The sequence below is a fragment of the Bos taurus genome, unplaced genomic scaffold (genome assembly GCF_002263795.3).
Source record: "Bos taurus isolate L1 Dominette 01449 registration number 42190680 breed Hereford unplaced genomic scaffold, ARS-UCD2.0 Leftover_ScbfJmS_2197, whole genome shotgun sequence".
Classification (NCBI taxonomy): domain Eukaryota; kingdom Metazoa; phylum Chordata; class Mammalia; order Artiodactyla; family Bovidae; genus Bos; species Bos taurus.
Genome location: NW_020191277.1, coordinates 3,871 through 17,531, shown reverse-complemented (window position 1 = coordinate 17,531; position 13,661 = coordinate 3,871). Strand labels below are relative to the sequence as shown.

General features: G+C 44.0%; 1 long non-coding RNA gene across 1 annotated transcript; it reads left to right on the top strand.

Moving 5' to 3' along the window:
* The first annotated feature begins 857 nt into the window (after window positions 1-857).
* LOC132344767 (uncharacterized) lies at window positions 858-13,352 on the top strand. The gene is made up of 5 exons (XR_009493720.1): window positions 858-1,807; window positions 5,901-5,948; window positions 10,816-10,901; window positions 11,312-11,417; window positions 13,071-13,352. It is a non-coding gene; the product is annotated as an uncharacterized lncRNA (long non-coding RNA).
* Window positions 13,353-13,661: the final 309 nt, after the last annotated feature.

Genomic DNA, 13,661 nt, shown 5'->3' with positions numbered 1-13,661 from the left:
CATTGAATTCAGTCCTCTAATAGAGCTTGCTTTTAATCAAGAACAAAATCTCACAGAAAACTTGTTCATTTCAATAGCTGCAACTTTGCATCCTGGGGAGGGAGTGATCTAGGAAGAAATGCTGGACTGATTTAGCAGATGCTCCAAACAAGCAGGAGGGATGTTCATCTCTGTCATTTAAAGCTGGAATGCATTTTAGTGTTGCTTTTTTCCCCACTGTTTAGGTTATTATTAGATCACTTGTTAAAATGCAGAGGCTCTCTTTCACTTCTTTCCTGCTCCTCTCATTTGTTCTCCTTCATCCAGCAAAGAGGATGATTCAACTGCAGCTTAGTCCATAGTTACTTACCCCTTCATGCATACACTTCACCCCTTGTCCCTATCAAAAAAAAAAAAAAAAAAGCTGAGTGACTGGTGAGTAGCCTCACCTGTGTCCTAAGAGCTACTTGTCCCTCTAGCTCCCCAGGGAAAACCTGGTGGAGGAACTGTGCTTTCTATAATCAGCTGTCCCACTAAACAGATGGCCCCTGTGAGTATGGGCAGCTACTGGCTCAGTGGGCATGTACACACTGTATAGAAAACGAATATTGATAGAAAAATACTATATTATTCATAATAGCTATTTTTAAATGGTAGGAATTCAATAATATAAAATCTTGTTTATTTGATTTTCTCTAAGACAAGTAATTAGTGAATTAATAGAATAGCATTCTTTGCCCAGGATTGATTTCAGTCCTCTAACAGAGTTTTACTTTAAATCAAGTACAAAGTCTCATAGAAACATGATGAACAGAGTAGCAGCAACTGTGGATCTCGGAGGAAGAGTGATCTGGGAAAAAATCAGGAGACAGTGGCGATTTAGCAGGAGCTCAAATGGTGGGCTGCCATCTATGGGGTCTCATAGAGTCTGACATACTGAAGTGACTTAGCAGCAGCAGCAGCAAACGAGCAGGAGGAGTCATGGGTTTCTTTCATTGAAGAGTACACACATTTTAGAGTTTTCCATTTTTTAGATTGAATATTTCATGTTGATTAGATTCCTCTAGCTAGAAAGCCAAAGATGTGTTTTCATTTGCTTCCTCCTCTCCTTTACTTTCCTTCCTCCTCCAAGAGGATGGAGGAACACACGTTCAGTCCATGCTTATTAACCTCCCACATCCATACACACACCCCATGTCCACACAAAGAGAAAAAATCCTGCATGATTCCTCAGCCTCCTCTCTAGCATTCTAACAGCTACTCTGTGTCCCCTAGGTTTCACTGAGGACCTGCCAGTCAACCCAACTTGTGACAGGACCAAAGAGACTCCATGTGTCTCCAAGGAAAGTTCTTTTTATTTTTTATTTTTTTCTGGTCTGAGATAGAAATACTGTTTCATTTCTTTTTGAGTAGAATTCGGTTATGAGTCTTTGAAGGTGTTCATTTCAGATAGAGACGATTTCCCTGGTTGGGATAATGTAGAGTGAGATACTTATTACCAGATCATGATGCCTCAGTCCACAGGATATTAAAATTGTTAGCATCCATTACATCCTGTTGAGTACAGATTTCTCTCTCCTGCAGTCAGATTTCCTCTAAGAAAAGAATTCTGCAATTTCCAACCCAAACGATCTTAGAAGTTCCATCCTCCAGGCAAAGATCTTGCCTTTCATCCTGAGTATGTGTGTTCTGATATTGCTGAACTCCACCACTGTTCTTCATCAGGAACTGTCACTAAATGAACCAAAGAGTGTGCATCTATGTGATCTTATCCTCATAGTGTCTTCTCTTCTGTACTTGCAGGTGGCCCTTTCAGAATGTGAAAATGGTATGTATTGTAGAATCATTCACTTTGGGAGAAAAACTTTGTAGATGAGAAAGTTGGGGCTTTCTCTCCGGTTTTAGTGTAGAGGCCAAACTGATTCCAAATTCCTGCTGGCAATGAGTATAGGGGCCCTAGTGATAGAAAGTAATGTATAAGTAGAGCAATGTGGCTGATTACTATAGTTCCAGGAGGAAGCTGTACTATGGTTAATAGTGTAGGTTTGTGTCCATGGGACTGGGTGTGTCTCTGTGTGTAATGAATAGTGTGATTCTCCATGTGTCTGTGAATTTTCTGTCTTGTGCTTTCCTCAATATTTGTCACCTTAAACATCACTGTTACTGGTGTCAACTTCCCCCCAAAAAATTTCCCATCACCATGTACCATTAACGAGTATGTACATAAAAATTAAACCAAGTATACACATTCACTGTATCCATTGATTTTATACCAAGTGAACATCCAATACCCTGAAAGACAAATCTCATCACTACCCAGGAAAATGTTTACCCTGGAGTCTTTTTAATTTTTCTTGAATTTCTTCTTGGCTCTGCTGGGTCTTCATTGCTCTGCAGGGTTTTCTCTGCTTGTGGAGAATGAGGGCATCTCTCTAGTTGTGCGTAGGTGTATCACTTTAGCAGCGTCTTTTGTTGCAGAGCATGGCTTCTAGGGCTCTTGGGCTTCAGTAGTTTTGGAAGGTGGGCTCAGCACTTGTGGTTCCTGGGCTCTAGAACACGGCTCAGTCCTTGTGGTGCACTGACGGGTTTAGTTTCTCCAAAGCATTTGGAATCTTTCCAGACCAGGGATTGAGCTCGTATCTCCTGCATTAGCATGTAGATTCTTAAGCACTGAGGCACCAGTGAAGCCCTATACAATTCATAGAAAACAAAACTGTGTTTTAGTATCCCCCTCCTGGGCCAATTACACCTTCATTTAGTCATAAATCCCATTTCTTACTAGGTCTTATATCATTTTGATTGGTCATGATTCATCTGCCATTTCCATCATTCAAACTCTTTCCTATTAGAGCCTCAGAATGAATCTTTCTCCTTCAATCATGACCCCCAGTACTGGGGAGGCTCCTTCCTTCTGCAGGGATCCCTGGTGGTACCCACATGCCACACCCAGGTCTAGAGGAGTCTGAGAAAGGAGGAACTTAAAAGCATAGATGAAGTTCAGGCCAGCTTTGCCTCTTAAGCTTTGAAGTGTCCAGTCAGTCCTATTAATTCAGTGCACTGTGTTGTTCAGCTTGTGTCTAGAACTTCTCCATCCTGCAACAAAAATTTTATAACCATTAAACAGATAATCCCTCTGTCAGCCTCCTCCCAGTTCTTGGAACCACCCTTCCACTCTCTGCTTATCTGAATTTTCCTTTAGAAACCTCAGGCAAATGGAATTGTGCAGTATTTGTCCTTCATTGACTACCTTATTTCACTCTTACCAGTATCCTCGAGCTTCATTCACAGTGCTGCGAATGACAAGGTATCCTTCATTATTAAATGCTGAAAGGCTTCCAGTGTATGTGTACACCCCATTTTCTTTTTTATTTATCTGCCCGTAGACACTGGGCGGTTTTCTTAGATTTTGTGTACAATATGGCAATGGATATGTGATTGTAGATATCTCCTGAACATTCTCATTTTATCTTCTTTGGACATAAACTCAAAAGAGTGATTCCTGGATCTTAGATCAGTCTCTTAATAATATTTTGAGGGACTTCCAAACTGTTCCGTAATGGCTATGTCATTTTACATTCTTACCAATAGGTACAAAATTTCCAGTTTGCTACACTGTTGCCAAAATCTTTCACATTCTTTTTAAAATACACAACCTGAAAGGTGGTTTGACGTGGTTTCCATTTCACTAATACTTACTGATGTTGAGGACTATTCCTATGTATATTGATCACTTCTCTGTCTTCTATGAAAAAATATCTATTGAAGCCTTTACACATTTTTAAAAGTCAGTTATTTGCCTTTTGTTGTTTTGAAGCTGAGTTGTAGTAGTTGCTATATATTCTGGATATTGGCCCCTTATTCAGATGCAAAGTTTGCAGATACTTCCTCTCATTCCATCAGTAGCCTTTCTGTTGATTGTTGAAGAGACCATCTTTTCTTTATTTGTCATTTTAGAACCCTGGCAAAGATCATTTGGCCTCACATGTGTGAATTTATTCAAGATTCCCTCCTTATGATTCATTGGTGTCTCTGCCTATTTTGCTGCAGGTGGAACACAGTTTTGTTTTTTGGTTTTTTTTTATGCTTATCTTTTTTTTTTTTTTTAAACTTTACATAATTGTATTAGTTTTGCCAAATATCAAAATGAATCCGCCACAGGTATACATGTGTTCCCCATCCTGAACCCTTCTCCCTCCTCCCTCCCCATACCATCCCTCTGGGCCGTCCTAGTGCACCAGCCCCAAGCATCCAGCATCGTGCATCGAACCTGGACTGGCAACTCGTTTCTTACATGATATTTTACATGTTTCATTGCCATTCTCCCAAATCTTCCCTCTCCCACAGAGTCCATAAGACTGTTCTATACATCAGTGTCTCTGTTGCTGTCTCGTACACCGGGTTATTGTTACCCTCTTTCTAAATTCCATATATATGCGTTAGTATACTGTATTTATGTTTTTCCTTCTGGGTTACTTCACTCTGTATAATAGGCTCCAGTTTCATCCACCTCATTAGAGCTGATTCAAATGTATTCTTTTTAATGGCTGAGTAATACTCCATTGTGTATATGTACCACAGCTTTCTTATCCATTCATCTGCTGATGGACATCTAGGTTGCTTCCATGTCTTGGCTATTATAAACAGTGCTGTGATGAATATTGGGGTACACGTGTCTCTTTCCCTTCTGGTTTCCTCAGTGTGTATGCCCAGCAGTGGGGTTGCTGAATCATAAGGCAGTTCTATTTCCAGTTTTTTAAGGAATCTCCACACTGTTCTCCATAGTGGCTGTACTAGTTTTGACTACTGTGGCATTCTTACCTGTTTTGAATTCAGGAAGCCTGAACACCCCATTGTCGTTCTTTGCTCTTAAGATGAGTTTTGTTCTTTGGGTTTCTCTTCGGTTGCATAAATTTCAGTATTTGGGGATTTTTTCTTTCCATTTTTATGAAAATGACATGAGACTTTGTGAGTGGTTTCAATATATATGTACATCACTTTTAGGAGTATAGGAAGGTCAACAACACTAAATGTTCCAGTCAATGAATATAGTATGGTATTCTGATTACTTGTCTCATCTTTCTTTCAAAAGCATTCTATGGTTTTCAGTGCACAAATCTTTCACTTCCTAAGGGGCCTTTTGTGTTGCCTTGCTTGGGACCTCTAGAGTCAAGGATGGGAAAGATGGGCTTTTGAAGACTGTGAATGTCCCTTCCCTCCCTTCTGTACCTACTCTCTAGTTACTTGTCAGACAGGAGCTCTGGGCCATGCCCTTCACCACTGCCTACAAGTGAGCCCCCTACAGGGAATTTGCTTTGAATCTGAGTGTTCATCTTACTATTTTAATGTTCACAAGCACTCTCCCAATCCCTGGCCTAGGTTCAAGAGCCCCTGGTATACCTATATATGAATGATCTCATCAGGGCATCAAATTGTCTACAATAGAGAAAAACCTGAAGAGGCAATTAATTGCCTTTTCCTTGTCTTTGGAGCTATGAGAGCTGAACTTTCCAATGTAGTAGGCAGTCGTCAGATCTCCCTATCTATAATTAACATATTTCAAACAATAATTAACATATTTTTAAAAAATCACAAAAAACACACATTTGTTGATCAGAGTAGCCATATCTCCAGTGTGTCCATAACTGTTGGAATTTCAGCTTTGTAAGCTTGAATGTAAAAGCTATGTTGGGCCTGTAGAAGTGTAAGGTTACAATGTGATTCTGTCAGCATCTCTCTCTCATATGAAATTTTGCACTGGGATCGACATCTTTTTGAAAGGCTCTGACTCCACAAACACAGGGGAGGTCTGTGAACCTGGAAGAAAGACCAGGGCGATGCTGTGTGAGCCAAGCTGAGGAGGAGAAATGGGTGGGTCAACTTGTATAATAACTGTATTATTGCTCCTGGTTGTCTTTCTGCAGACTGCTTCCTGGAAAATATTAGCAACAGTGATGCAGAAGAGAACTCAGGTAGGGAACAACTCTCAGGTGGGGTTAACAGGGAGAGGGTTCCAGGACCACTTGAGTTACATTTAACTCTTAGGAGATGAAGGAAGGTGAATATCAACTGAGGAAGTAGAAGGAAATATGCGTAGACTTTTTATTTGTTCTTTTCATATTTTAATGATTTTATAGACCCATGTGATCATGTGCTATATCATGCTGTGCTTCAAGACATCTCTTTTTGTTTGTCCATTTAAAAACCTCCTTTCCGACAAGACTACTCTTTCCTTGTCCTTTCACTGCTAAATGTGAAAGCTTGGCTTCTGGTCAATACCTGCAGGGTTTTATGTACAAGGAACTTTGGCTTTTTGTTTAAATTCTCCTATGATGGCCACATGCTATGAACACAAAATTCTCACGGTCACTTGACACTGGAGACCAAGTTCTGGCAGTGAGTGTCAGGTGGTGGGTGAGATGTGAACCCATCTCCCTCTGCATTTTCAGGACTTGTGGTTTCCCTTCATATTTGTCCTCACTGTTTGTTCCTTGTATGAAGGGTGCTCTTAGGGTTGGATGAGTCAAAGCTCATGTGCTCTGGTGTCCCTGCCTGGGCTGAGTCTCCTGGAGCTCATCTCAGCACCACACCTCCCCAAGGATGCTGTGTTGCATGAGAGCAGTCCATGTGCAGCTGCCCCTAGAGACCAGCATGTCCACAGATTCTAGAGACTGTGAAGGGGCTGCTGGCTTTCTTTACACATTTGCTCTAGCAGTCCTGCTGATCTGGTCTCCTGGGACTGACCAGACCTAGGTCAGAGACTCAGAGCAGCAGGACCTGGGGTGACTGCTCCCCTTAGAACCACTACTCCCTCCAGACCAAAGCTCCAGGTGGTTTTGATCACCATCTTTGCACACTCCTCAACTCATTTGTTTACCTTTTATTTTTTTGTTTGTTTTGCATTTGAGCTTTGGGATTTTCTGATATATTTTGAGTATGAGCTCCTAATGTGATATATGGTTTGCAATTTTTCTGTAGGTTAACTTTTCATCCTACTGATTGTTGAAGAGACTACCCTTTCCCTATTTTGTTGTCTTAGAACCTTCATAAATTTTATTTCACCTTGTATCCATGAGTTTACTTGTTTGTTTGTTTTTTATTCTGGTATTTAGGGCTATGCATCTATTTCTATGTCAGTATCATACACCTTTGATTCCAGTAACTTTGTAATGTGTTTTGAAGTCAAGAGGTGAGATACTTTGATCTTTGTTCTCAAGATCAATTTGTCTATTTGGAGTTCTTTGTGGTTCCATACATATTTTTGGAATTGTTTTTTCTATTTCTATGAAAATGACATTAATATTTTGATTGGTGTTGCAATGATTCTTTACTTAGGTTTAGGTACTGCAGAAATGTCAATAGTACTAAGTCTCCAGTCTATGAGCATGGAATGTCATGTCAATTCCTCATCCTTGAGTCACTCTCTCAGTGTGGCGTGTAGCGTTCAGTGTGCTGTTCGTGTCTCTCTGAAGGCCCTGTATCCCTCCTTCCCTGATCTCAGAGTCAGTGGTGGAGGGATGGGCTTGTGAGGAGACACAGTGTCTCTCCCTTCCTCCTCACCTCTTCTCTGATGATATTCAGCTCAGGTGCCCTGGGCCCTGTATCCATACCTGTTCCCTCAAGAGGAATACCTGCTGGGAATTCCTCTAAGATTTGGGTGTTGACATTGCTATTTCAGTGTCCCAAAGGCTCATGAGTACCTGGGATGTGTGCATGAGCCCAGGAAATACCTACAAATGAATCATCAAATCAAGCCAGTCGGATGCTCTACAGAAACTGTTGGGGTACAATTCACAGGCCTGCAAGTCCTGTGCTTATCTAGACTTGAGACCAAAGAAAGATCCCAGAGTTGACAGAGATATCAAAGGTTTAATAGATGGGATGATTTCCATGTCTGAAGTAAAAGGATCCTGGAGAGACACCCACTGTGGATAGCAGGGGACAGGCAGAAGACAGCAGCTGCAGCATTCTTCACTCGGGGGGATTGGGAGTCTACCAGTTACAGTGGGAATGAACAGCAGGTTGGCTCCTTGGTTAAATTGGTTACCATGGAAACCAGTAGAGCATCACATCCCTCTCTTAGCCCCTCAGGCTAAATACTTTCATGGGGCTGAAGTCTTGTCTTTGTTAATCTATCAGCAAACAGCCATCTTGAAATGGCCAGAAATTGCAGAGGAAATAATCAGGAGAGGGAAAATAACAGAGGGTTGGTAACATCCTATATATAGCCTTGCATTCTCAGTCACTCAGTTTTGTCTGACCCTTTGAGATCCCATGGACCCATATCCCACCAGGCTCCTCTGTCCATGTATTCTCCAGGGAAGAATATTAAAGTGGTTCACCATATCCTCCTCAAAAGCCTCTTCCCAACCCAAGGATTCAAGCCATGTCTCCTCTATTGGCAGGCAGATTCTTTACTACTGAGCCACCTGGAAAGCCCTATATCCTCCCTTGTAACAAAGTCCCCTGGCATTCCAAAAACTATTCTACCACAATTTATCAGAAGTGTTAGAACAAGTGGTACTGATCTCAAGATTCATTCAATCTTCCCTGGTGACTCAGACAGTAAAGAATTCACCTGCAATGCAGGAGACCTGGATTTGAAACTTGGGTCAGGAAGATCCCCTAAAGAAGGAAATGACCACCCATTCCAGTGTTCTTGCCTGGAGAAATCCATAACAGAGGGGCCTGGTGGGCTACAGTTCATAGGGTCACAAATTGTTGAACATGACTCAGTGACTAAGCACATGCACGTGTATAAACAGATATAGTGGTTGTTGTGTGTTATAGTGTGGTAGCCACTAGCCAGATGTGACTGTTATAATTTGCTTAAAGGCATGTTTTACAGGTGTCAAAAACACTTGGAATTTCAGGTTGGTTAGCATGAAGGTGAGAAGTCTAATGGGCCTGTAGAAGTGAGAGGTTGGAATTCACTCTTTCACCATCTCTATCTTTAGGTTTGCAACTGAGATCAGTGTCTTATTGAAGGACTCTGACTGCACAGAGCACAGATGACTGCCATCTGCTATCCATGGTGAAGTGTCTTTCTAGTATCCTAGGAAAAAGTTCAGGGTGATGCTGTGAGAGCCAGCAGGGCCTCAACTGGGGCAGAAGTGGGTGAGTCGCTCATCTAATCACCTTGTTGCTCCTGGTTGTGTTCCTATGGAATGTGTTGTGGAGAGCATTTGGTGCAGTGATGAGGAAGGGGACACGGGCAGGAAACAATATTCAGTTGGGATCTGATGGGAGAGGCTTCCTGGAACTTTAGGGTTAAATATCCTGCTTGGAGCCTAAGGAAGGTGAACATTAAATTAGGAAGAAGGAACTCTGTGTACAGTTCTGACTTACTATTTTCATATTTTCATGATATGATAGAGAAATCGTGTCCTGGACTTGCATTGTGCTCTGTTTATAAACACCTTTTGTTCCTTTACTCTTCAAAAATTATTTTGCCCATAAGAGCTGCTCTTTTCTGCTTTTCCACTAGTATGGAAGCCTGGTCTCTGGTCAGCACATCTCGGGTATTGTGCACTGAAGTCTGTTTTCTATTTCATGTTGAACTATGATGGCCATATCCTAGTGGGCACAAAACTGTCATTGCCACTTGACACTGGAAACCTGGTACTTGTAGCTCATGTGAGGTAGTGTGTGAGATGTGAACTCTCTCCTCCTGAGCTTTCAGGACTTGTGACTTCCCCTCATGTTTGCCTTCACTGTTAATTCCTCATGTAGAGGTCGCTCCCAGGGTGGATGAGTCACAGCACACAGGTCCTAGTGTCCCTCTCTGGACTCGGTCTCCTGGAGCTCAACACAGCCCTCTGCACCAGCCAAGGCTGATGTGCTTCCACGTGAGAAGTCCACATCCAGCTGCTCCTAGAGAGCCTCCATGGCTGCAGATTCTAGTCTGTGAAGGGGCCACAGGGCTTCTTCACACAGTTGCTTTCACAGCCCTGCTGACCTGCTCTCCTGGGATTGAGCAGTCCCAGGGCAGCAGGTCCTGGGGTCACTTCTGCTCTCATAACCCACTGCTGCATCCAGAGAGTCCTTCCCCTTCTTCCCAATCCCAGGCCTGCACCATCCTCTGTCCTTTCCTTACACCTTCCCAGGTTTCATCCCTCCAATTTTCCAAGTCTCAGTGCAAACCCGGAAGCTACCAGGTGTTTATAGAGGACCCTTGCCACAGCATTCTGGCTAAATGAAACTGGAAGCGTTTGCCTCTGTCCTCTCTAAGGGTTTGGGAACTTGAGGTGTTGCTCTGAACATTAAGCATCTCCCAGATACCTCAGGTCACCCCAGTCAAGGGGAGAATCTCTGTTGCGTGGAATTTTTGTCCTTCCCTCCCACAGGGGTCAAAACACTCTCAGATCCATGCCAAGTCCTCCCTGGGAGGGATGGATTGGTTAATTCAATAATGGGCTGATTGGAGATGTTGATCATACACCCATGGTCCTTCTTCCAATGTGCCCCTGTTGGAGAACTCTAGGGTTGGTGGAGGTTCAAGGAGGAAGGAAAGGACCAGGGACAAGAGGAGAGAAATGAGGAAAGAAGAGAGAGGAAATAGTGGGAGAAAGAGGCAAGCGAGGTCATGGGCAGAGAAGCATGGAGACAGTGACCGCCTGGAGGAGGAACAGGTTGTCACGGCCTCATTTGTGGTCACATGTAGACAATTTGAGGGTGGCAACAGGATGTTGGAGGTCAGAGACCCACTTTTTCATTGCAGAGATGAAACTCTGAGGTCCTTGAGGCAAGTACTCCAGGGGTCCCAAAGCCAGGCTGTGAGGAGCATCAGGGTCCCCTGGTCATATCCTGACTCTAAGTCTCCCATTTGCTTTCCCACAGCCTCTCCATATGACTGCTGCCCTCAGACACCAGACGAGTACATGGCAGATGATGAAGATTCAGAGACAGTGAGCAAGAATACTGAGGTCATTTATTTCTTCTTCCATATCTTTCAAAAATTTTATCTTTCTCTGATCCATAGACTCTTCCTTGTAACCCTTCCCCATCTCCTCTTTCCAACTTTTTGTGATTAACCTTCTGGAGGACTTGGTGTCTTGTAGGCACTTAGGGTTCTGAAAGCTTATATAAAATCTATGAAATCTGTCTGCAGCCCTCTTCCCCCATTTTCTTAGCATTGCCCTGGCTCCTGACCTCACGTCTACACCCTTGAACCTGGCTTTGTCACCATGAGTGGCCTGAGCAGGAGTTGAGGCTGTAGTCAGCAGGGCTGGACCCACAAAGCTGAAGGAGCCCCATGAAGTCTGCACTGCCCTGAGCTACTCCATATGATTGCTTTCCTGCTCTGGGACCTGCCTGACTGATCTCTTCTTTCCAGATGTCAGACAACTCTCTAATCAGCTCTTTGGAGAATGGCAAAAATGTCATCAGTGATGATGAAAAAGACCAGGAGGAAGTGTGAACGTGGGGCCCGAGTTGAAAAGGTGAGGCAGACGAGGGCATGTGTCTCCATCATGACCCCAGCTCACTTGGTGCTTCAGAAACATGAGCAAAAACCCTGGGGTCTGCTGCTGAGTGTGACCACAAAAGTGGAGACAAGAGGGTGGTAACAATCCGCACTGATGAGTGGAGGATGCCCTTAGCACGTCTCCCCAGGGCACAGGTCCCATCCACAGACATCCCCGAGGTTGCTGGGCTGGCTCCTCCGGCAGCTCTTACATTTGCAGGGAGGCTGGGGGCACTGTGGGGCCACTGTGTGCAGTCCAGGAGCTGCTGTTCCAGCGTGTTCTTTTTGAAGATCCCCACTGGGGGCTTCCTCATCTCCCTCTGCAGGACCCAGCTCTGCCCTCCAACACCCCAAAGGCAGCAGGGGGAATCCCTAGTTCATCACCAGCTGCAGAGAGAGGTTCGGGTGGCCCCACCCTCCCCAGTCCTGGGCTCCAGGGAACAGAGTGAAAGAGACACGGGCGCCCAGAGCTCGTGCAGTCAGGGAGTCACCTGGCAGCTCTGCCTCCCTGTGTGTGCTCCCTGGCCCTGAGAGTCCCAGCGAGCCTGGGGGTGTCTGAGTCTGGGGTCCCTCAGGATCTGGAACCCTGGGGTCCTGGGTCAGCTCAGGTACCTTTTCTTAACCTGAAGTTAGTGGTTGTGTAGATTCTTCTGTGTATGTGTCCAATTCCAACTTAAGAATCACCAGAAATCAACTCAGTGCCGTGTGCACTTGGGATGGTGGTGCTGGTGGTAAAGAACCCACTTGCCAATGCAGGAGACACAGGAGACTCGGGTTCAACTTCTGGGTAGGGAAGATAGACTGGAGAAGGTAATGGCAACCCACTCCAGTATTCTTTCCTGGAGAATCCCAGTGACTGAGGAGCCTGGTGGGCTATCATCCATAAGGTTGCACAGACTCGAACATGACTGAAATGACTGAGCAGCATACTTGGGATAAGTGGCAGGATTTAACTTACTCATGTTCCTTTTTTTTTTTTTTTTTTCCAATTCTGTCCTTAATAACATATCTTGTTTTATTACTGTTTAAAAAGCAGTGTCTTCTCTCAAATTTTAATGTTGTAATATGCTAAACAAATAAAATGTACCTTTATATTATAACAACATAATAACAATTTAAAATCATAAACCTCAGGAGAGTTTGGCTGGGGGTTAGAAATGATTATTCAGGAAAATAGAGACCCTATGTGTCTGTCCATTTCCAGTGCTCAGGTCTCAGGAGCAGTTGTATTGAGTGTAGGATGGGTGAACAGGTTCTCCTACCCACTGTGTCATCTGATCCCTGCTCCTCCCAGGGCCTAGAGGGAAGGGGGGCCCAAGGTTTTAGTCCTGAATCCGAGTCCCCTGTTCTTCCACCTGAGTCTCACTGTCCAGGGGACCCATCAGTTGAACATTGCTGGCCAGGTGCTCAGGTGTACTTGCTCCTGTGGGGCATTTTTAAATGCTTCCCACTCACAGACAACACCCTCAACAAAGAGCAGCAAACAGACCCAGCGCCCTGAAGATCTGAGCCCCAAAGCCAAGTCTAGATCCTGGGAAGTCTTCTGGGTCCTGTTCACCCTCCCCAGGGAGCCTTCCTCCGTCTGACTCTGCACCTCCCAGGGACTCCATCACCTGTGTTGTCGTTGCAGGCTCTCATCTGAATCCCTGAAGACCTGGATCTGGACCCCATCCTGGACCCCAGAGGCGGTGGAGCCCACACAGCACGAGGAGCCTCATTTGGATCAGATTAGGGGAGGCCTCACTGCTTCTTTCCTGAGGGCCCTCATTTAGTACAGCTTCAGTTGTTTTGTTGTATAGATTTAGTATTAGTTTTATCTAGTTTTATCTACAAGTTCTGTATGTATCTGTATGTTCAATGTTTATAGGTAAGGTTTTTCATTAAAGTTTTAAAATCTGTTATTTTTACAAAATATTTGTTTGTAAAACACACATGTATAGAATAGCAACCTCAGCAGAGGTAGAACTTAATGAATTGTCGTGAGCCAGTCACCCTAGCCTCTGCTACTAGGGTCACTGCCCCTTTCACTCAACTCAGTCTTCTCTGAGAAAGGAACTACAGATTTAGTCCTTACATCTGTCCAGGGTCACCAGCTTCCTCTGCTTCCTTTAAATAGTCCCCCTGGCTTGATTTACTGAAGTGTGTCTTGCTCTTTTCGTTAATCTGAACAAACTGTCAACAAGATAGCTGTGCACTTTCCTGGCAGAGGTCTGACTATCTT